The sequence below is a fragment of the Cupressus sempervirens genome, chromosome 8 (assembly GCF_028749045.1).
Source record: "Cupressus sempervirens isolate cs-2001-9-10 chromosome 8, ASM2874904v1, whole genome shotgun sequence".
NCBI lineage: Eukaryota > Viridiplantae > Streptophyta > Pinopsida > Cupressales > Cupressaceae > Cupressus > Cupressus sempervirens.
Genome location: NC_143125.1, coordinates 176,346,213 through 176,368,859, shown reverse-complemented (window position 1 = coordinate 176,368,859; position 22,647 = coordinate 176,346,213). Strand labels below are relative to the sequence as shown.

General features: G+C 35.3%; 1 pseudogene; it reads left to right on the top strand.

The window, feature by feature from the left end:
• The first annotated feature begins 21,190 nt into the window (after window positions 1-21,190).
• LOC149542128 (uncharacterized) lies at window positions 21,191-22,201 on the top strand (annotated as a pseudogene).
• Window positions 22,202-22,647: the final 446 nt, after the last annotated feature.

Here is a 22,647-nt window from a genome sequence, read left to right as displayed (position 1 = left end):
GTCAAGGAAACACCTAAAAGAAAACTATCTCAAAGGTACCAAGAAAAAAGTAGCATCTAATCATAGAGGCAACAAAGACACATAGGAAATCTACTATGTCAGTGGGTGAGTGTCATCGTATTATTAGGATTAAACCACAAACATAAATAATAATTACATGCAAATATAACCAATAATAGAAAATAATAGATCACATAGAAAAGAACACAAGACACTAAGATTTAACGTGGTTCACCCAATCCCTGGGCTACGTCCACCAAACAGAAAGTTTGATATTATTATGATCTAGTGATTATAACCTAACTATAATGTGTAATCCTTACAGCTCAATATCACAGCAAGAACCAATTTTGCATCACAACTATAAAACAATCCCTAACCCTAAGCCCTTTTGTACAAGTATTTTTACCACTTTAGGGTTACAATTAACAATTACATGTCAGCCTGAAATACTAATAAAATAGGGCCCAATTTTTTTCTTGAATTTATGAAGTATGTACAGTACTTTCCTATTTAGTCACCACAATCTAACAATCTCCCACTTGGGGATTGAGCAGGCTCCACATTAAAAAATAATCTCCCACTTGGAGACTAATCCTATAGCAATACCGCTACCACATGGGGTTCCCATTGGATCAAACCACACTGGACTATATTGTTCATTGATTTCTATTTAGTCTAGAAGACCAACCGAAGCTAAAGAATAATTCAGCTTCTCCCTTGTCACTACCTTGGTAAACATATCCATTAGATTTTCATCTATATGTATCTTGTTCAGCTTTAACTATCCATCCTCCAAAACTAACCGAATGAAATGGTACCGCAACTATATGTGTTTGGTCTTTAAATGTAGAGCTGAATTCTTTGCAAGATGAATGGCACTCTAACTATTTATAAACAAATAAGTATCCTTCTAAGGATGTCCCAATTCTTCCAAGAAGAATTGAAGCCATATCATCTCCTTGGCTACCTCTGTAGTAGCAACATGCTCTTCCTCTATAGTGGATAATGCATTAACCCTCTGTAACCTAGAAACCTAGCTCATGGCTGTCCCACCAATAGTAAAGACATAACCTATAGTACTCTACTTGGTATCAATATCCCCTACCAAATCTGAGTGAACATAGCCTTGTAAATTAGTAGTAGATCCCCCAAAGTGTAAACACTTAGTGGATGTTCCTCGCAAATATCTGAGAATCCATTTGACTGCATTCCAATGCTCAGTTCCTAGATGACTCATATACCTATTGACAACTCCTACTACATGTGCAATAACTGGCCTAGTACATACCATAACATACATCAAGCTTCCTACAACTGAAGCATAGGGTGCCTTGGACATGTTATCCTCTTCTTCTTGTGTCTTAGGACACATCTCCTTAGTCAACTTCAAATGACAAGGTAAAAGTGTGCTGACAACTTTAGCATTCTCCATAGAGAAATGTTGCAACACCTTCTCAACATAATCAGCCTGAGATAGCATCAATTTCCTATTCTTCCTATCTCTAAAAATCTTCATACCAAGTATTTGTTTTATTGCCCCAAAATCCTTCATAGAAAATGCATGTGCTAATTGATGTTTCAGCCCCTTAATGTGATCCATGTTAGACCCAGCTACAAGCATATCATCAACATATAAACATAAAATAATGTATTTTTCATCGTCCAACCTCTTAAAGTAAACACAATGATATGAATGACACCTATTGTATCCATGTTCATGCATAAAATTGTCAAATTTTAGATACCATTGCCAGGGTGCTTACTTCAAGCCATATAAAATTTTTTCCAATTTGCACACTAAGTTCTCCTTACCTTTGTCCTTAAATCCCTCTGGTTGAGCCATATATATCTCTTCATCCAAATCATCATGAAGAAATGTTTTTTTAACATCAAGTTGCTCTAAATGCAAATCTTCAGTAGCCACAATACTTAAAACAGTACTGATAGAAGTCATTTTAACAATAGGAGAAAATATCTCATTGAAATCAATTCCTTTTTTCTGTGCAAATCCTTTTACAACTAACCTAGCTTTAAATCTTTTCTTACCTCCTTCCTCTTCTTTTAACCTGTAAACCCACTTATTCTGTAAAACCTTTTTACCTGTATGCAATTTGCATAAATCCCAAGTCTTATTTTTCAACAAAGAGTCCATTTCTTCTTTCATTGTAGACTCCCACTAAATCTTAGTATCCACCTGCATAGCTTCATCATAACATTCAGGTTCACCGACATCTGTTAATAAAATAGAATACAAAGAGGGAGAAAATCTTTCTGGATGTCTAATTTGCCTTGCTGACTGTCTAACATTCACTGGTGTGAGTGGTATTTTTTGTTGTGGTTGTTGCACATCATTAGAAATGGTTGGAACAACAACTTTTGGAGTATCATCTCGCACTACATTATCATCTTCTTTCTTCTCATATTGCTGCAACAGATCTTTGTACAACACTTTCTTATTGAGTATGACATCCCTACTTCTTACAATTTTTTGATTTTCAAAATACCAAAGCCTATAACGAAATTCATTAATGTCATATCCAATAAATATGCATTTCTTTGACTTCGCTTCTAGCTTGGTTCTATTTTTAGAATCTATGTGAGCAAAAGCTTCACAACTAAAGGTTTTGAGAAAAGAATAACTCACCTTCTTACTAGTCCATGCTTCCTCTAGAATACCACAACCTAACGAAGTAGAGGGACCTCTATTAATCAAATATATAGCAATATTGACAGCCTCTGCCCACATGTATAAGGGCAACCCAGCATGCAACCTCATGCTCCTTGCACACTCCATTATAGTCCTATTCATGCATTCAACCATTCCATTTTCTTGTGGAGTACTTGAAAGAATTTTCTATCTATGAATACCATTAGTGGAGCAATAATCTTCAAATTCATGACTGCAATGCTCACCACCATTATCAGATCTAAGACATTTTAATTTCTTACTAGTTTCATTTTCAACCAAGCATTTTCATTTCTTAAAAGTTTGAAATATATCAGATTTCTGTCTAAGGAAATAAACCCATACTTTTCTAGTTGCATCATGAATAAATGTAACATAATAATGAGAGACACCAAGGGAAGATACTTGAGTCAGTCCACATACATCGGTATGCACAAGCTCTAATTTCTCCTTTTTGTTGTCCTTCTTAGTCTTCACAAAACTCACTCTCTTTTGTTTTCCATACACACAACTTTCACAAAAATCCATATGAACACATTTTAGACTTGGTAAAAATTTCTTTGAATGAAGTACTTTCATACCTTTCTCACTCATGTGCCCAAGTCTATTGCGCCACAATGTTGTATCAGAATTTATAGTAGCTATTTATTCTCCCTACTTAGCTACAACAATTGTTCCTGAACATTCATTTTTCTTTGAAACAATTAAAGTAGAAGGAACAATATGACCTGTACAAAGATATAAGGTTCCTACTTTCACACCTTTTTCTACTACAAGGAAACCTTTTGAAACCTTCTAATTTTTATCATTAAAAGTAATTACGCAACCCTCATCACTGAGTTTCCCTACTGAAATTAAAGTCCTACTCAGCCTTGGAACATGTCTTACCTCATGTAGTAGCCAATGATTCCCATTCTACAACTTAATCTTAACTTTTCCCTTTCGACAGTCTGACAGGGTTCATTATCCCCCAAATAGACAAGCCCAAAATTCCCTTGGACATAATTAATGAAATAACCTCTATGAGGTGTAGCATGAAATGAAGCACCAAAATCTAAAACCCATGAATCATGAACACTTTCTAAAGACAGAAGCAAAGCATCCTCTTCGGATTTTTTACTTACCACATTTGCCTTCTTGTCTCCATCTGATTTATCTCCTTCATTTTTCTTTCAATTCCAACAATCTTTCTTTTTATGAGCTAGTTTCCCACAATACCACCAGTCGTTCGATCCTTTCGGTTGAGACCTCCTCCCCTTTGAATTTCCTCTTGATTTCCCATGATTTCTAGAATTACTTCCTCTCGAAGTCATTCTGCCCCTACTCTGTGCATTCAAAGCGCTTCTTGATGTAGATCCACCTGAGGTTTTTCTATGAGTTTCCTCACTCAAAATAACACTGATCACGTCATCATATTTTAGGGTACTAGATCCAAGAAGAGAATTCACAGCCATTACCAAGCCATTCTAGCTTTTAGGCAAAGAACACAAAATTAAGAGAGCTCTAATTTCTTCATCAAAATTGATACCCATAGAAGACAACTGACTAGTAATAGTATTAAAGTCATTTAAATGATATGCAACATATCCACCTTCTGCTATTTTCATATTAAATAAACACTTCATGAGAAATACCTTGTTTGAAGTGGAGGGCTTTTCATACAATTTCGCTAAGGTTTGCATCAATTCTTTTGTTGTCTTCACTTTTATAATATTAAATTCCATAGATGGTGCTAGGCATAATTGAATGCTTCCAAGTGTCTTTCTATCTAAAATATCTCATTCATCATTTGACATAGATCCTTGATTCTTGGTTTTACCTTCCAATGACTTCCATAAATCTTTTTGATAAAGATAGTCTTCCATTTGCATCTTCTATAACTAAAAATTCTGCCAATTAAACCTATCAACCCTCAACTTACCATTATTTTCCATCACTCCCACTTGACCATGAGACTTCCACTCAACCATAAGACTTTCCTACAGAGGATAACTATAAAACAACTAGGCTCTAATACCACTTGTTAGAAATAAACTACAAAAAAAAATAACGATTACATGCACATATAACTAATAACAAAAAATAATAGATCACATAGAAAATAACACAAGACACCAAGATTTAACATGGTTTACCCAATCCCTGGGCTATGTCTACCAAATAGCAAGTCTGATATTATTATGATCCAATGATTATAACTTGACTACAATTTGTAATCCCTTACAATTCAATACCGTCGTAAGAACCAATTTCACATCACAACTATAAAATAATGCCCAACCCTAAGCCTTTTTATACAAGTATTTTTACTACTTTATGGTTACAATTAATAATTACATGTCAGCCCAAAATCTTGATAAAATAGGGCCCAATTTTTTTTTTCATATAGTAATTTCCTGATCAGTCATCAAAATCTAACACACATGAGCCAACTCTAAGGTTACCCTGGTAGCCTCTATGGACTCTGGCCCCCTAGTGTCTTTATGTAGCACTATTATCCTTTCATATAGAGAAGGCATATGAATGAAGAAAGGTCGCAACCAAGCATCCTCTCTACTCTCATCCTAGCCCGTACTAGCACTTGAGGCATAGGTAAGGAAAAAAAACTCCTCTTATAAATTCATTTTAAAATTCATTTAATGAAATGTTATCACTTATTAAAACAACTTACAATGGGTTACCTAGGCAGCTACTCTAGGCTCCAGCCTCCATTGCAAACCACTTCCCATTGTACACATAGATTACCTACAATAGGCTCATAAAAGTACAAATCAAATAATCATAGTTTTCACCTTGGCCCTTTACAAGCGAATAGAAAGTGCCTGTAGATAAAACATAATATTCACCTCAGTTCTTTACAAGTGACTAGAAAGAGCCTAAAGACAATTCATAATAATCACCTCAGTCTTATTCAAGCAACTAGAAAGCACCATAAGACAATTCACATTAATCACCTAAGTCTTATACAAGCAACTAGAAAGTAATAGAAGATAATTGATTGAAGATTCAAAGGTTACACCAAAAAAGTCACACCATTCACCTGAGTTCTACACAAGAAATCTAGAAAGCAATAACAACCCATAGATCAAACTCATCATGGAAGACATGTGACTACATTGCAATGGTTAGGTATAAAAGATCGTATACATAACATCATCATAGATAAAAAAACTCCAAATCTTTTGTAAATACCCTTATTGGTCAAAATACTAGGTCAAACCTAAACTCCAAATCATATAATACAACAAATATCACAAAAGTACATAACAATGTAACTTCCATAATTCATTTGGTTTTGAAAACACATAAGTTCAGTTTTCACTATAGGTTTTCAAAAAGGAACACAAGATTCAATATACAACTAGGGTCAATTTTTGTCTTCTCAAACTATTATAATTACCAAGCTTTTTGAATAATAGTATTACAAGTCATTTTCATATATCTGAACCATATTAACACATCGAAGCTTATACAAAAAAACATTAATTTTCCCAGCAAAAAAATTGATTTTCAATTTACTCTAAAATTATACTTAAATAGTAAAGTAATAAATCAAAATTTCAAATTATTAAGTTAAAAATTTTAACAATACTTATTAAAATTAATAATAATTATTATTATCAATTATTACCAAAATAATTTTAAATTTATTAAACTTTGGAGAAAAAATCTTGAAAAGGAAACCTACTAAAAATGGAAACTTTCTCAAAACAAAATCCTTCTGCATATGGAAATTTTTCCAAAATGAAAACCTAGTAAAAATGACAACTTTCCAAAAATGGAAACATGCTAAAAATGGAAACCTACTAAAAAGAAAACTTTCCAAAAATGGAAACCTTCTAAAAATGGAAACTTTCTAAAATTGGAAACTTGCTAAAATAGAAACTTTCCAAAAATGTAAACCTACTCAAAATAGAAACTTTCTTGAAATGGAAACCTGCTAAAAATTTACAAAAAGTGGGTTTCTAATTCTTAATTCATATACAGATGATTTCGAAACAAGGAACAATGAAATTTGCAACAAGGGTTTCAACCCAATTGAAATTTTGAAAACAGATCCATAAGAAGACAAAAATTTCAAATAATGAATCTATTGCCAAAACTGACAAGATCCTACTAGATTTGATGCTAAACAACAGATGCATAGAGCTTGCGAGGAAATTTTTTTCTTTCAAAAACCCTCTTCTCAAAAATTGGCTCGTCCAAACCTCTGTTATCAAGAAATGAACTCTAATTTCCTAATAAAGAGTTTTTCCCCCCAAATTAGGGCTTTGATTATGCAATCACATGAAACCCTTTTCCTTTATTATTTTTTATTATATTTTGATTTTCATGTGCAACCTTTTTGGAACTTTAATTAAAATATCTTTATTAAATCAAGTTATTTATCTCTTTAATTAATTCACGAAATATTTTTAATAATATATTTATTAATTCAATTGATAATATTATTTAGAGTTTATTATTAAAATGAAACTCCTAAATAAATTATTATTAAATTAAATAAATATAAATACATTAAAATTAGAACCTTAATAAAATATTAAAATTTAACCCTTTTATTTAATTAATTTCATAATTAATTAAATATAAGTAAATAATGATTATTCTTTATAAAATTTTCATTAAATTTTCCTTTAATTTGATTTAATTATGACTAAAAACCACAATAGACCCACAAAACCAAACACAAAAACTAAACTAAAGGAAAAAGCACAAAAATAAACCCTAAGGTCAAAATCATGAATTCACATCACTTGACAAATTTGGATGGGTAAGCAACTTAGATACTTGTCCTACTTTCTATAAAAATTGACTTAAGGTTTGGATTTCAACTCAAGAGTTATCTCCCCTCTTTTACCATTGAGACACTGCGATAGGGTATTCACATCCTAGCAATTTAAGGAAGTTGATACTCGGTACCTACAATCTACATAAATCCATGCATGTACATACTCATATATTCTAAACTAAATAGGCAATGGTGGGAAGTGGTCCATCATGTAGATCCTAACTAGTAGGTGACTATGACTCTGTAATGGGCACCCCTGGATGTCCCAAAAAACTAAACCAATTTGCTGAAAGGAATTTTGTCAAACAGTTTGCATTCACACTCTTATTTCTCCGTTTAATGTTTTAAACCCCTTATAACTCCAAAAATAAAACGTTTATTTTTTTGTTGTGTTTTGTGCATGGAATTGGTATCATACAACATAAACAAGAAAGAAACTACAATAATATGCAAACTGGAAATGAACTGCTACTAATAAAATGTTATTTTCAGAATTCATAAAACCAAATACATGGCAGATTTATCAACTCACTAATTACTTCAGCAGTATTGACATAATACTTCAGCCCATGCTTTTGAACTTGCTGCTATAGTGCTTTTTCCTTCAATCAGTCCACTACCTTCGTAATATCATTCCCTCAAAGTAGCATAAGCATCAAAAAAGTAGTGAAGAAGATATGAGCAAAATACCAAATCTGCCTGTAGCTGGAAATGCAACTAAATTGCCTGATAATGAAGCCGATAACAAAGAATTCCAAAGGCCAAACCCCAAGGGAATGACATCTAGAATGTTACAAGAGAGGATAGATGTCCTCAAATGCCAAGAACAGAGCTACAACTCACACACCAATTTCTTCTCATATTCAACCTGTTTAATGAAGCCACAAATGCCTCCTTTTATTCTATTTCCAAGGGTCCGCTCAACTCATATGGGCAATGTGGGATAAAAGATGTGTAGTATATAAAACATATATTAAAATACCCTTTATGTCTCCCTTGGGTACACATCCCCATAAAATAAAATAAATATTAAAGTAACACTTTAATATTTTACAATTAAATTAGATGTTACTTTAATAAAACTTCATGCATTAAAATGTATTAGCAATCAGACTCTGAATAATGTGAATGATAGCTCATTGGAAAGTTCTCACCGAGGAGTATCAAATCCAATCACCAAAATTGACCTGCACTGTGTCCTTTTGACTTACTAAAAATAGTAAGTATGCCCTAAACTGAGTAAATCAACTTCGTTTTGGCCCAAACTGGAAATGACTAGGCCAAAACACTCCAGGATCCCATTAAACCCTTTGTTAGCCCTCAGGACCATGTACAACAAGGCTAACACACACACACTTGGTCAACTGCTAAAATGGGGACATTACAGTCCACCCCCGTTGAAATTGCTTGTCCTCAAGCAATCTCAGTCCAGCCTGCTGAATAACCTTCTCACTCTCCCATGTAGAATCCTCCTCCGACAGGTCTCTCCATCTGACCAAATACTCCTTCAATATCCTATTTCTAAGCTTCCTCTCTCTGGTGTCCACAATAGCCTTGGGTACTAACACAAGCTTCCCCTCCTCATCCAAAGGGGGTAAATTTGCAGAAGGCACTACATTCTGACCAATGGCTTTCTTAAGCCTAGACACATGAAACACATTATGCACTCGATTGCCCTCTAGAAGCTCAAGCTCATATGCGACTATGCCCACTTTGCGAATCACCCTGTAGGGACCATAAAATCTAGGTTTCATCTTTTTAGCTCCGCTCTTCTTGAGCAATGACTGCCTATATGGTTGTAGCCTCAAGTAAACCATATCCCCTACCTTGAAGCTACGCTCTATTCGGTGTTGATCAGCATACATTTTTTGTTGATTCTGGGCCTGTTGTATATTCTCTTTGAGCACTTTTAGGATGTCCTGACTATCCTGCAATAATTTTTTGGCTTTGGGCACTCTACTGTCCCCCAAAACTAAATCCATGAAGCTAGGTGCTTCATAACCAGAGTGCCATGAAAGGAGTCATCTTGATGGACATATGATAAGTGGTGTTATAACAATACTCTCCCATATGCAACCATTTGATCCAAGCCTTTTGTTGTGCAGTTACATAGTTCCTCAAATATCCTTCCACCCATTTATTCACAATCATTGTTTGCCCATCTGTTTGTGGATGATAACTAGTGCTAGGTGTAAGATCTGTACCACACAACCTAAACAACTCTTGCCAAAAAACACTCATAAACTTACTATCTCGGTCGCTAACAATGAATTTGGGCAGCCCATGTAACCTGAATATCTCTCTAAAGAAAAGATCTGCCACCTGTGTTGCTGTGTAAGTGGACAGAATAGCAAAGAAGTGAGCAAACTTCGTCAAGTGGTCTACCACCACATAGATGCAATCCCTTCCCTGCACTCGTGGTAAACCAGTGATGAAGTCCATCAAAATACTTTCCCATTTCCTATCAGGAATGGGCAAGGGCTGTAATAAACCTGCAGGAAATGTGTGCTCTCCCTTATTCTGTTGACAAACCACACACTCCTTGATATACCTTTGAACATCATCCTTGAGCCCTTTCCATGAAAACCGCTCTCGGATCTTCCTGTAGGTCTTGAAGACCCTTGGATGTCCAGCTGTGGGTGCATCATGAAATGCCTTCAGTATCGCCTCTCTCAAATGTGATGACAGAATCAAATAAATCATGCCCTGAACTCTGATCAATCCATCTATCACCTCATAGTGATCATCCTATATGGTACCTAAAATCAATCCAGAAGCCCAAGCATCTCCGACATACTCTGCTATAATCCGATCTCTCCAATCTCCTAAAATCTTTGCCAGAGCACATAAGTGAGGTCTCTGAGATAAGGCATCAACCACCACATTTTCCTTACCTTTGACAAACTCTATGTCAAAGTCATAAGCCTGCAATTTAGTCACCCATTTTTATTACCAGTCATTAAGATCACGTTGGCTCATGAAGTATTTAATACTGTTGTGATCAGTCTTGATCACAAAATGTCCACCTACCAAATATGATCAAAATTTGGCCAATGCATCCATTATGGCCAACATCTCCCAGTCATAGACAAAATAACTCTTCTCAACTCCCTGGAGCTTCCTACTCTCGAATGCAATGGGATGCTTCTCCTGCATCAATACTACTCCAATCCCATCGCTTGATGCATCACAATGAAGCTCAAAAGGCTTCGTGAAATTTGGTAGAGCTAGAACTAGACATGAAGACATTACCTGCTTGAAATGCTCAAAACACCTCTGTGCTGCCCCTGTCCACATGAAGGCTCCCTTCCTGGTAAGATCTGTCAAGGGTGTAGCAATCTGTGAGAAACCCTTAACAAACCTCCTATAAAAACCACATAAACAAAAGAATCCCTTAAGTTGTGTAAGGTTTGTGGGAGTAGGCCACTCTACAATAGCTCTAATCTTTTCGGGATCAACCCGAACACCATTTGCACTAATGATATGCCCAAGGTAAAGGAGCTCAGTCATGCCAAACTCACATTTAGATTCCTTGGCATACAATGACTCTCTCTCCAGAATAGATAACACCTCCTCCAAATGATGTAAGTGCTCCTCCCAGGTCTTATTGAAGACCAATATGTCATCAAAGAAGATCAAGACAAATCTCCTCAGCTGCTTCCTGAATACCTGGTTCATACAACTCTGAAAAGTAGCGGGTGCATTGGTTAGACCAAATGGCATAACCATGAACTCAAAGTGGCCATAGTGACATCGGAAGGCTATTTCCTCAATGTCCTTTTCTCTCATCCTGATCTGATGGTATCCGAATCGCAAATCAATTTTGGTGAAGAAGAATGCCCCATGCAACTCATCAATCAACTCATCAATCCTAGGAATGGGATACCTGTTTTTAATTGTTTTCTTATTTAGTGCCCTGTAATCGATGCACATGTGCATCATCCCATCCTTCTTCTTTACCAATACTACTGCTAAACTAAAGGGGCTCTTACTGGGCCTGATATGCCCCATCTCCAAAAAATCCTTAATCGCCTTCTCTATCTCATCCTTGTGTTTCTTAGGATGATGATAGGGAGTATTCATAACTGGTTTGGCTCCCTCCTCGAGCTCAATAACATGTTCCATCCCTCTATCAGGAGGAACCCCATGAGGAATATCGCTAAATACTTTAGCGTGTCTATCAAGTATCTTTTGGACATCTGGTGGATGACTCTTTTCTTGTGGCTCTAGTGAAGTTGGCATAATGTAGCACTCTGCCACCCACTCTATGTCATCATGACGAAAAAGTCTCTGCATTCTCCTCAAGGACACTGCTCTACAACCTCCATCTGAAAGTCCTCTAAGTACCACAGTTGTGCCCTCATGCTAGAGTCTCATCTCCAATTTCACTAGGTTGAGTGTGAAATCCACTATACAAGCCATCCATGTCATGCCGAGGATGACATCATAATCTCCCATGTCCACAACATAGAACTCATCCTTCAACTCGTAGCAATCTCCAAACCTAATGCGAAGATTAGATATCTTCCGAGTGCATAATAATTTATCACCGTTAGCCACCATGACTCTAAACCCATCATGCTCCTCTGTTTGTAACCCTCTCCTGGCTACCAACTGTGCATCTATGAAGTTATGTGTAGCCCTAGTGTCAATAAGAGATATCACATTCTACCCCTGGATAGTACCCCTAACCTTAAATGTGATTGCCTTTTGGGCCCTTATCAAGCGTGCCAACGATCTATCATCCTTAGGAATGCTGCTCTCCTCTATAATGTTACCATCATCTGAATCGGAGTGCTAATCCTCCCCCTCTGACTCTGACTCTTCTACTAAAAAATACTCCATTTGATTTGCCTTAGCCTTGAGAGAACATTTATTGGATAAGTCCCAAGGCTCTCTACAATGGAAGCACAACTTCTTCTTTCGAAGTTCATTCAAGGTTTCATTGTCTAGTCCTTTTGATCCTTCTTTGGGTTTGCTATACTCTTTCTGAAATGATTTTTTGTCTTTGTCCTTGCAGTAGGAAGAATCTGTTGAATGGATTTTTCCTTTGTATATCGAAGGGGCTAAATCTTGTGCCTTTTTAGTTGCTTCAGCTAAGGTGAGTGGATCATGTCCCTTCACCCAACCTCGTAATGGATCAGCAAGACCATCACAAAATAACACCACCAATCTCCTAGGAGAGATATCAGTAACAAGTACAGACAAGCGCTGAAACTCGGCAATGTAAGCATCCACAAAACCTGACTATTTTAACTGTGCTAGCTCCTTGAAATGTAACTCAAGATCCTTAGTGTCAAATCTCTCAATCAACGTTTCGGTGAATTCCTCATATGATGTAATTTGATTATGCCCCAAAGTCACCATGCCATGATGCCACCATTCATGTGTAATGCCATCCAAGTGCATAGCCACATACTTGATAGCTTCCTCCTTAGGCATAGCATTTAGCTACAAGTATGTATCTACCTTCTGCACCCAAGCTCGTGTAGTCATCTTCCCTGAAGCATCATAATAAGGTAAAGAAATTTTTCCAACTTTCTTTCTCAGCTCAAATTTTTGATTCCTCCCTCCTAATCTAGGCATGTGTCTCATCCTCAAGTCCATATAATCTCTAAGGGAAATATCCGCTTGAAACTCTGGTCCACTAGCCTCCCAGTCCCTCTTGAACTGATCCTGTAACTCGGTAATTTGCGGTTCGTTTACTGGTTGAACCAAATCTTTGGGTGGGAAGGTGGGTAGAAGAGGTCTTGAGCTCGCAGTCCACGCTGGGTGTGCAATGTGTCTAAAGTTATCAGCCTCATTCCCATTGTTGCCGTGTCCATTATTACCATTAATGTTATTCTCAAGACCATTGTTGTTGCCTTGGCCTTCATGGTTATTGTTTCCCCCATTGTTATTGTTTCCCTCATTGTTATTGTTTCTATTGTTGGCATCACCTGGATTAATATTGACACCCATTTGTCTAGCCATGAGCTGCAACATCATGTCCATTCGCCTATTCTGCTCCTGCTACATACGCTGCCCCTACACTAATGTATCCAGTAATTGTCTAAACATTACATCCCCCTGATCTGGACCGACATTCTTGCCTCTGCCTAATCCTGTCATCTCGATCACCCATATTGTTGTCTTGATCAAAGAATATCTCCTCTATATCTATATGGTTGGATTCAATGTCCCCCTGCATGGATGTACTAGACTGTTTGCTTTGCAAGTCTGAAATCCTATTTTGTTTTTATCTGGTATCGTGGAAATTATAAGGCCCCTGTCGCATGCTCAAACATAAATGCTTAGCCTGTGTTTTTTTTAATTTCTGATTTTAGTGTTTTGACACTTCGTCAAACACTTTTCCCTCTATCCAGTTGTTCCAAATTCCCTATAAGACCTCCACAGGATGGCAGGACTTATAGCTCTGATACCACTATAATGGGCACCCCTAGATGTCCCAAAAAACTAAACCAATTTTCTGAAAAGAATTTTGTCAAACAGTTTGCATTCAAACTCATATTTCTCTGTTTAATGTTTTAAACCCCTTATAACTCTGGAAATCAAATGTTTATTTGTTTGTTATGTTTTGTGCATGGAATTGGTATCATACAACATAAACAAGAAAGAAACTACAATAATATGCAAAGTGGAAATGAACTGCTGCTAATAAAATGTTATTTTTAGAATTCATAAAACCAAATACATGGCAGATTTATCAACTCACTAATTACTTCAGCAGTATTGACATAATACTTCAGCCCATGCTTTCAAACTTGCTACTATAGTGCTTTGTCCTTCAATCATTCCACTACCTTCGTAATATCATTCCCTCAAAGCAGCATAAGCATTGAAAAAGTAGTGAAGAAGACATGAGCAAAATACCAAATCTGCTTGTAGCTGGAAATGCAACTAAATTGCCTGATAATGAAGCCAATAACAAAGAATTCCAAAGGCCAAACCCCAAGGGAATGACTTCTAGAATGTTACAAGAGAGGATAGATGTCCTCAAATGCCAAGAACGGATCTGCAACTCACACACCAATTTCTTCTCATATTCAACCTGTTTAATGAAGCCACAAATGCCTCCTTTTATTCTATTTCCAAGGGTCCGCTCAACTCATATGGGCAATGTGGGATAAAAGATGTGTAGTATATAAAACATATATTAAAATACCCCTTATGTCTCCCTTGGGTACACATCCCCATAAAATAAAATAAATATTAAAGTAACACTTTAATATTTTACAATTAAATTAGACATTACTTTAATAAAACTTCAGGCATTAAAATGTATTAGCAATCGGACTCTGAATAATGCGAGTGATAGCTCATTGGAAAGCTCTCACCGAGGAGTATCAAATCCAATCACCAAAATTGACCTGCACTGTGTCCTGTCAAATGGTAAGTATGCCTGAAACTGAGTAAATCAACTTCGTTTTGGCCCAAACTGGAAATGACTAGGCCAAAACACTCCAGGATCCCATTAAACCCTTTGTTAGCCCTCGGGACCATGTAGAACAAGGCTAACATACACACACTTGGTCAACTGCTAAAATGGGGACATTACAGACTCACTCCCTCAACCACATCAGAAATGTCATGCATAAAGTAAAACATATAGATACATCATACACATGTAAGTATGGGGTAAGTATCCATAGAAACTACATATAAATCATTCATCTAACTAACATCATAAAATAAGTGAAAGTCACTAAATAAACATACATATATCATCATCGAAATAATCATGAACACATAGAATAATTAAGTAACTCAACACATAATCAATTGAGTATGAAATAATATCCAACAATCTAGAAAATAAATGTCACTAATCATCAAACATAATCATAAAGGTAGCCTAAAAGAATTCAACAATACAACATGAAAAGTCAACTAGGGGTAGGCATTATAGATAAAGCCTTGGCTTAGTTTGCTTCTTTCTTTTGTTGTTTCTTGGTCTTGTCTACTCTAGTTGGCTTTTTGTTAGTTTTCTATTTTAGTTAGTTTTGGTAATGACTTTAGTAAGGTTTAGATAGTTTTGGCCATGAGTGTTTTTGCTAGCCAAGACATTATTTCATTTATGGACTTAATGCCTTTTCTTTTTCTATAAAATAATTTGGATTTTAGATTCCCTAAAAAAAGAACTTGTTTTAGCCTTAATAAAAAATAATTAATAGAAAAAGAGGATGCATGTCCAATTTCAAATTTTTACTTTCAAAATTTTAAGTTCATTGTTATAATTTTGAGGTTAAATTGGATTACTCTCACAAAACTAAACTTAAACTAACATGACAATGAATAAAAAAATTCAAAACATAATCATGAAAAGGAATACAAATTAAAATTATACTACACCATAGGAATGGAGAATAGAAATGCATATTGGGAATAGGAATGGCTATTCCAATAACAACTATTTTTGGAATGGGCATACACTCATTTTAGAGGCAAAATGAGAATATGCATTCCTATTTCCTATTCCCAAATGAAAAATAGAAAAAGTATTCGTAATTTTCTAATCCTATTCTAGCAACCAAAAGAGCTCATAATATAAAAATCAACCAATTATACAAATATCATTACATAAGATTACAAATCTATGTCAACCATCAATGTTCAAAATCACATAAAAATATCCATTGCTACATCTAGATACAATCTTATGGAATTCACTACTATTCATTGTTCTTTTGACAATTCAAATGTTGGAAAATGGAAGATGCCTCTACAATATAAATACATGCCATGTTTCTTGAGGATCTACCATTGAGAGGTCTCGCTAATACCATGTTGACACAACATAAATGAGTCAAAAACTATTATGATATTGTTGCATACCATATCACTTGCCTACCACAATCCATTATTATTAAGTATTGTTGAGGCAGATGATCTTTCTAGGCAACCTCAACTTACCCAATAAATCTTGAAAACCCAAAAAGTATATAGTCAGTTTGTATATTAGCCAAAAAGTAAGAAATGGGAAAACTATATTCATTATTTAATTAAAAAAAACATTAATTTTAGATGAGATTTTTATATATCCAGGATCTTATTTTGTTAGTCCATACCTTTGAAAGGCAGGAATCTAAAGTTTTTATGTAACTATTTTCAATTACTCATGTCTTGAAAATAGTGAATATATATAAACATTCCTACAAAATTCCTCTTCCTTCAATTTTTTTCATTTAGGATAAATGTTTAGTTGAATATTCTAGATTTTTTATTGGCAGATAGTTTTATTGTTAGTAGTCTTTTTCATTTTTTAGATTAGAAATTTGACAAAAAATATGAACCTAGAGGTTATTGCCAACTATCACAAGATAACAATGCATGGTAGTGAAGTTTTCTATGTAGATTGTTATATGTGGCTTATGCATGTTGCCTTCACAAACATGTGGTATTTGAGACAGAAGTGATTCTCATTATTGGTCCCTAATGAGATGGATTCTCATAGTATCATCCATTCTTGTTATGTTGAGGATAGAAATGATAGACCATTATTAGAATATAGTTAAACAAGAGTACTTCCATATATTCTATAAATTAGTATTTCTTTAGAGACATCTCTTCCCCTTTCAACTACCAATTTTATACACATAGCTGAAGATCCACCTACATGCCAGCAAAGAAGGGTCTAGCCCTTCCCCTCATTATATTTGTTCTCATCTTTGTTGTAGAAAAATTTCTATATATTGGGAGTTAGGTTTGAAGAAGAAGAATGATAAATATAATATAAGATTTGTGAGATTTTTGATAAGTCCTTTATTTTAAGATGTCATTTTTAAATTATTTTCACTTCCCTTATCAATAAGTATAACACCAATAACTAAAAAACCTATAAAATAAGATCATTTTATAAAATTGTATAATTTCTTAGGAGTCTAGAGAAACTAGGGTTTTAGTACAAAGTCTGGATATATAATGATTTAATTAATTTTTAGATCTTCTATTTGTATTAAGGTTTTATGTTATATTTCACATATCCATATCTGGTATGGTTTCATGTAGCACAAACATTTTCTACTAGAAGGATATATTTCTCATCCCTTCTAATGCCCTTCTTCACATCCTTCACTATTAGCTTCTCTATATGGCAAGAGGAATGCTAGGGTATGTTTCATCAGAGATGTGGAATACGAATTTGGGGCCTCTAATAGATAAATCAACTTTAAATTGGTGTTGTTGGAAATTCTCGAGGAAGGAAGAAAATAGATTTGTAGTTGAGTTGATCCATCAAATGTATATTGTAAGGAATCCTCCCTTACCTTAAAATTTTAAATTTTTTTAGTATCTCTCAAGAATCTTAACTACTGATGAATTTTCTTTCTTTGCATGGAACTAACTTTTAGTGACCATTGTGAAATTTCTATACTATTAGCTGTGGAAAAAAAGTTCTATAAAGTTGAATGAGGAAGCTCTTTATTTTTATTTCATTTACCTATTTTAGTTTTCATTCAAATTTTTTTTTTTTGTCTTGTACATAAATGATAACCACATATTTACAAATTACTTTTATATTTAGGGCTTTTCATTTAATGGAGGACAAATTAATTGGTAAGAGATGTGTATGTGCAATAGGAAATAGATTTTGGGTGTAGCATAGTAAGTACATCTGGGGTAGTTAAATTTTTTCTCTTAATAGTCAACCACCTATTATTGGTGTGCACCTTAACACTAGAAATGATAAATGGTTTTCCCTTTCAATTGAGTGTGCACTTTCAAATGAGTGTGCACTTTTATGAGGTCCATTCCAATACACCATGTGTGCCTATATGTAAAAATTATATCATTCTTTTCTGTTAGATAGGCATGTTATCCTTTACATCTCCATTCTCTTTAGCTGTAGAAGATATATGAACGTTTGGGGTTTCTCACTCCTTATTTCCAATTATAGAATGTTTAATATCTGGGTTCCATTTTCGCTCATGCATATTTTATCATCCCATTCCTTCATACCATTTGTGATTGTTGTTTCTAGATCTTGTGTTAAATTGTCAATAGAATCACTACCCAAGTGGTGGTTGTTTTAAGGATATACCATGTTTGACCCACATTGAAGGTCCAGTAGAGCAATGTCAATGGTGTTTATGAGAGATAGATCAAAGTCAAGTTCTTTTGAAAAGTGTAAAGCTAGAGATGCAAATCCTGTAACAATAGATCCCAAATTAGATAGTAGCTTTTTCTTGAGAGAAGTATGCCATTAGTTCTTTATTTCAGTGTTTGGCCTTCCTGGCAAGTGCTTTGCTATCTCTTCCAACATGATGCATCCAAAAATATTATATTATGTTAACACTATGGACCACCATAGAAAGAATAAAGATTGTAAATTGCTTTTTAATTTCCATTTGCATTTTAACCTATTGTTGAGCACTGCATGAAGACAAATGATTAGGCTTTCTTCTTCATTAGAGAAATTTGCCCGCTTAATTCGTGGCCTTAAGTAATTCATCCACCTCAACCTACAACTCTTTGCACAACATGGCAATCCTGCATAAATTCCAACCTCTCTTAGAATATAATAATTTTCTTTAGATAGATTTTTAGTAGATACATGTGTTTTCTCTTGATTTATGATTTTGATCATAAGATCCAAATATGTTGCCCATTGTGTTCATTTTTTAAACAAAATTATTTGACATGAAATGATGATTTGTCCACAATTGGATAGTTTGAGGTACATAGAGGTAGCATGATGTATGAAAATTTATAAATGACAATTGATTTTATTTTGCAATTCCTTTTAGAATTTTAAAATTAAAAAAGAAAAAGGAAGGAACTTTGTATAGAGGAATATATTAAATAGATCTATAAGGGTCTCATCTAAGGCATAATTTTCGTTATAATTTTTTACTAGCAAAGAAATTTGAGATAAAAGTTTACAAAGTGAAATACAATATATGTTTAGTAACTAAATTTCTTACTTTTAACTTGTAATGTTTTTAAAATTTATGGTTATTAGTAAAGTGATATTTTAATTTCTAAGGAAAGATCAATAACTATATCTTTGCATTGGGGTTGAGATCAACATATTCATAAGACATAAAGACATTAGAGCTAAGGTACAACTCCCCAAGTTAAGGACATCTCAATGGAATCCTTCACTCTAACTATTTTTCCAAGGGTGGGTTGTATACTTCTCTGTTTTAATTTAGGATTAAGGGGATAAAACCCACAAAAAGAATTAAAAAATTATTTTGGTCGGTTGGTTGGTTATTGTTGGACAAGTGTCATTATTATATAAATTATCAAAGAATTTATCATATTTTTTAATCTAAGTTATATTATGTGTATGCTAATATATCTTATAGTTGTCATTATTATTGATGATACATTCCTTCGATTTCTCAAAACTCCTACAATTTTGACTCTAGCAGATACATATTCTTCTTCTTCTTCTTTGAATCTGAGATTGGTGAGCACTTTATCTTTATTCAAATATAATGCCCTCCTACTTTGCTAAATTTATACACATTACTACTATTGCATATACAGAAATCTATTTATTAATAACTGACAAACTCCTATGTTAACCATCTATGTTTCTAGCTATTTATTTCCTTTTAAAATCTACTTCCCACTCTTCACAAAAGGCAAGGACTCAAGCTCTAATAGAGCTCTTGTTTTGTTTGTTATCTTATATGAGGAGATGGTTTTATGTTGATATTTTTTTAGTTGAGGATTAAAAATTGTGCGATATCTTTATATCAATTTAATATGTGGTATGATATCTTAAGAAGTTCAAATCTTGTTGGATGATATAATTAAAATTACTTATAAAGATATCAGATTTCCACAATCCTTGAATATTGTATATTGATTTTTGCGAAAGATTGTGTAAGAATTTTTTCCATCAACGTTTCGGATCATACTACGTTTTGCTCTCATTGACTCTTTGGCAACCTAATGATGGATCATGTAGTATGATCCGAAACGTTGATTGAAAAAATTCTTACACAATCTTTCTCAGAAATCAATATACAATACTTATAGAGAATCAAAGTCTCTCTTTACTGTAGTAGACAATTATTATTAAAACAAAATTCTGTGACGTTGGCATTCATGTTTGACTCGTCCAAGAACTATAACCTACTTTTGTCGTTAGAGTTATCACAAAATTCAGTTTATCAACTTGTCAAAATAGTGAATTATAAAAGAAAATAGTTCGCCTAGTTCAAATACATATGTTAAATGCCAGCTGGCCTTTCAATTTTGTCTCGTTTATTAGGGCAATTGAGTAGGTGGGCTACTAAGCTGTCGAACTAAAAACGTATATCTTGCGGGACACTTGGATTTCTTTGTGCAAATTTTTCTTATATATTACACGGTTTATATATTAGTTGGCGGTATAGCCATGGCGGGCGGAGAGTTGACGTGCTACAAGGGATACGTGTGAGGGAGAAATTTGGTCACGCGATTATATGAATAGGTACTGCCCAAAAAGAAGTATTGCTTGAACATCACAGAACAATTTAAGACTACAATTTTTGAAGATTTCGCTCAACTTCCACTCTAAGCTTTTGACACTTGTAAGAAGGAATGATTTAAATTATTGGGACTGAATACCATGCCTGTCCGTCGGTATTATATCTCCTCCTTTCAGGAATTGTGGATCAATGCAATCTAGCTGCAGCTGAGTTAGATAAAGAATTTTATTGTACAGAAATTGGGCCTAATTTTTGTTTTTGAAAAACAGTGGACCAACATTTTTGGAAAAAATGGGGGATTTTGTTCGAGAGGAAAGAAGCTCTTTCTTGGTGAGCAATCTGGCATCTGCTCCGACATTGAAAGTTGTGAGTTTGGCGGATAATAACGACACTCCCTCTGGCTACGATTCGAGGGCCATTAAAATCATGGGACTGCTCAGCCTTGTATTCTTAATCGGCGTTTCTTTTTTCTGCATCCGCCGCCGCTTAACCGTAGAGGAAGGCAGCAGAGCTTCCCAACAAGCGGGTGCCAACAATAACGTGAAGGGTCTGGAGCGGGCGGTCATCGAGAGCTTTCCGGTGTTCAGCTACGGTCTGGTGAAGGGGCTTAAATAGCAGGCAAAAGGATCCGAGTGCGCCGTTTGTTTGAGCGATTTTAGGGACGAGGAAATGGTGCGGTTGCTTCCAAAGTGCAGCCACGCATTTCATCCGGAGTGCATCGACATGTGGCTCTGCTCTCACACAACGTGCCCTCTCTGCCGGATTAGCCTTGTGCCGGGTGAGTACTCCGGCGTTCCCACGGCCACGGCGGAGCCACGGACGACGACAGAGCAGATCAGTATCGTTGTCGACAACGGAGACAACGAAGCTCCGGCGGAGACGAGCAACGATTCGACTTGGCACTCCTTGGTGATGGTGCGGCCGAGGGAGTGGTGCATCGCTACGCCTCCCGGAGTGACGCCCGGATTGCAGAGGAGCTGCAGCTTTGTAGCGAACCATCACTCGCAGGGGGCGTCACCTTTTAATGCGCCGCCATCTCACTTCAAGACGGGTGGTTCTGTGGCTGATGGAGGGCGCAAGAAAAGCTGGGGAAACCATATCTCTATGAAATCGGGTGCGTTTTTGAGCAATTTTACAGAGCAATGGAGTTGGGTGATGGTAGGAGAGGGTGAGAGGGTGGGAACAGAGAACGGGTCAACGTCAACGGCCTCTGGAAACGCTCTTCAATTGGCAGGTACAAGTATTGTATCGTCTTCGGATAAAGTAAAGGGTATTCTACGTTTCAAATCGTTATGATCGTAGATAAGAGCCCTTCTTTTCGCTCAGTATACCGCCGCCAAGATTATGGACGGCGCTGCCTAACACTTCAAAGAGACGTTTCTCAAGTAGGTTGATGTCTTTGTACATATTTCAAATATACAATTGGAATTGGAATAGAATACATATTCTTATTTTGCTTCTACAATGAGCGTATGTACATTTCAAAAAATATTTGTTATTGGAATAGTCATTCCTATTCTCAATATTCATTCCTATGCCTACAACCAAACCGACCCTTAACTCTTTTCTTCGCTAGCTTTCTTGGGCACTATAGCCTCATTTCTACCTCTTAAAAACTTCTTGCATTTTGAAATTTAAAAAGAAAGGTACATTTTATTGGTAGAAGCTTGTGAGAATGATTATATTTGGTGTCGGCTATGTTTCACAAAGAATGTACCAAAAGTATTTAAAAAACCTTCAGA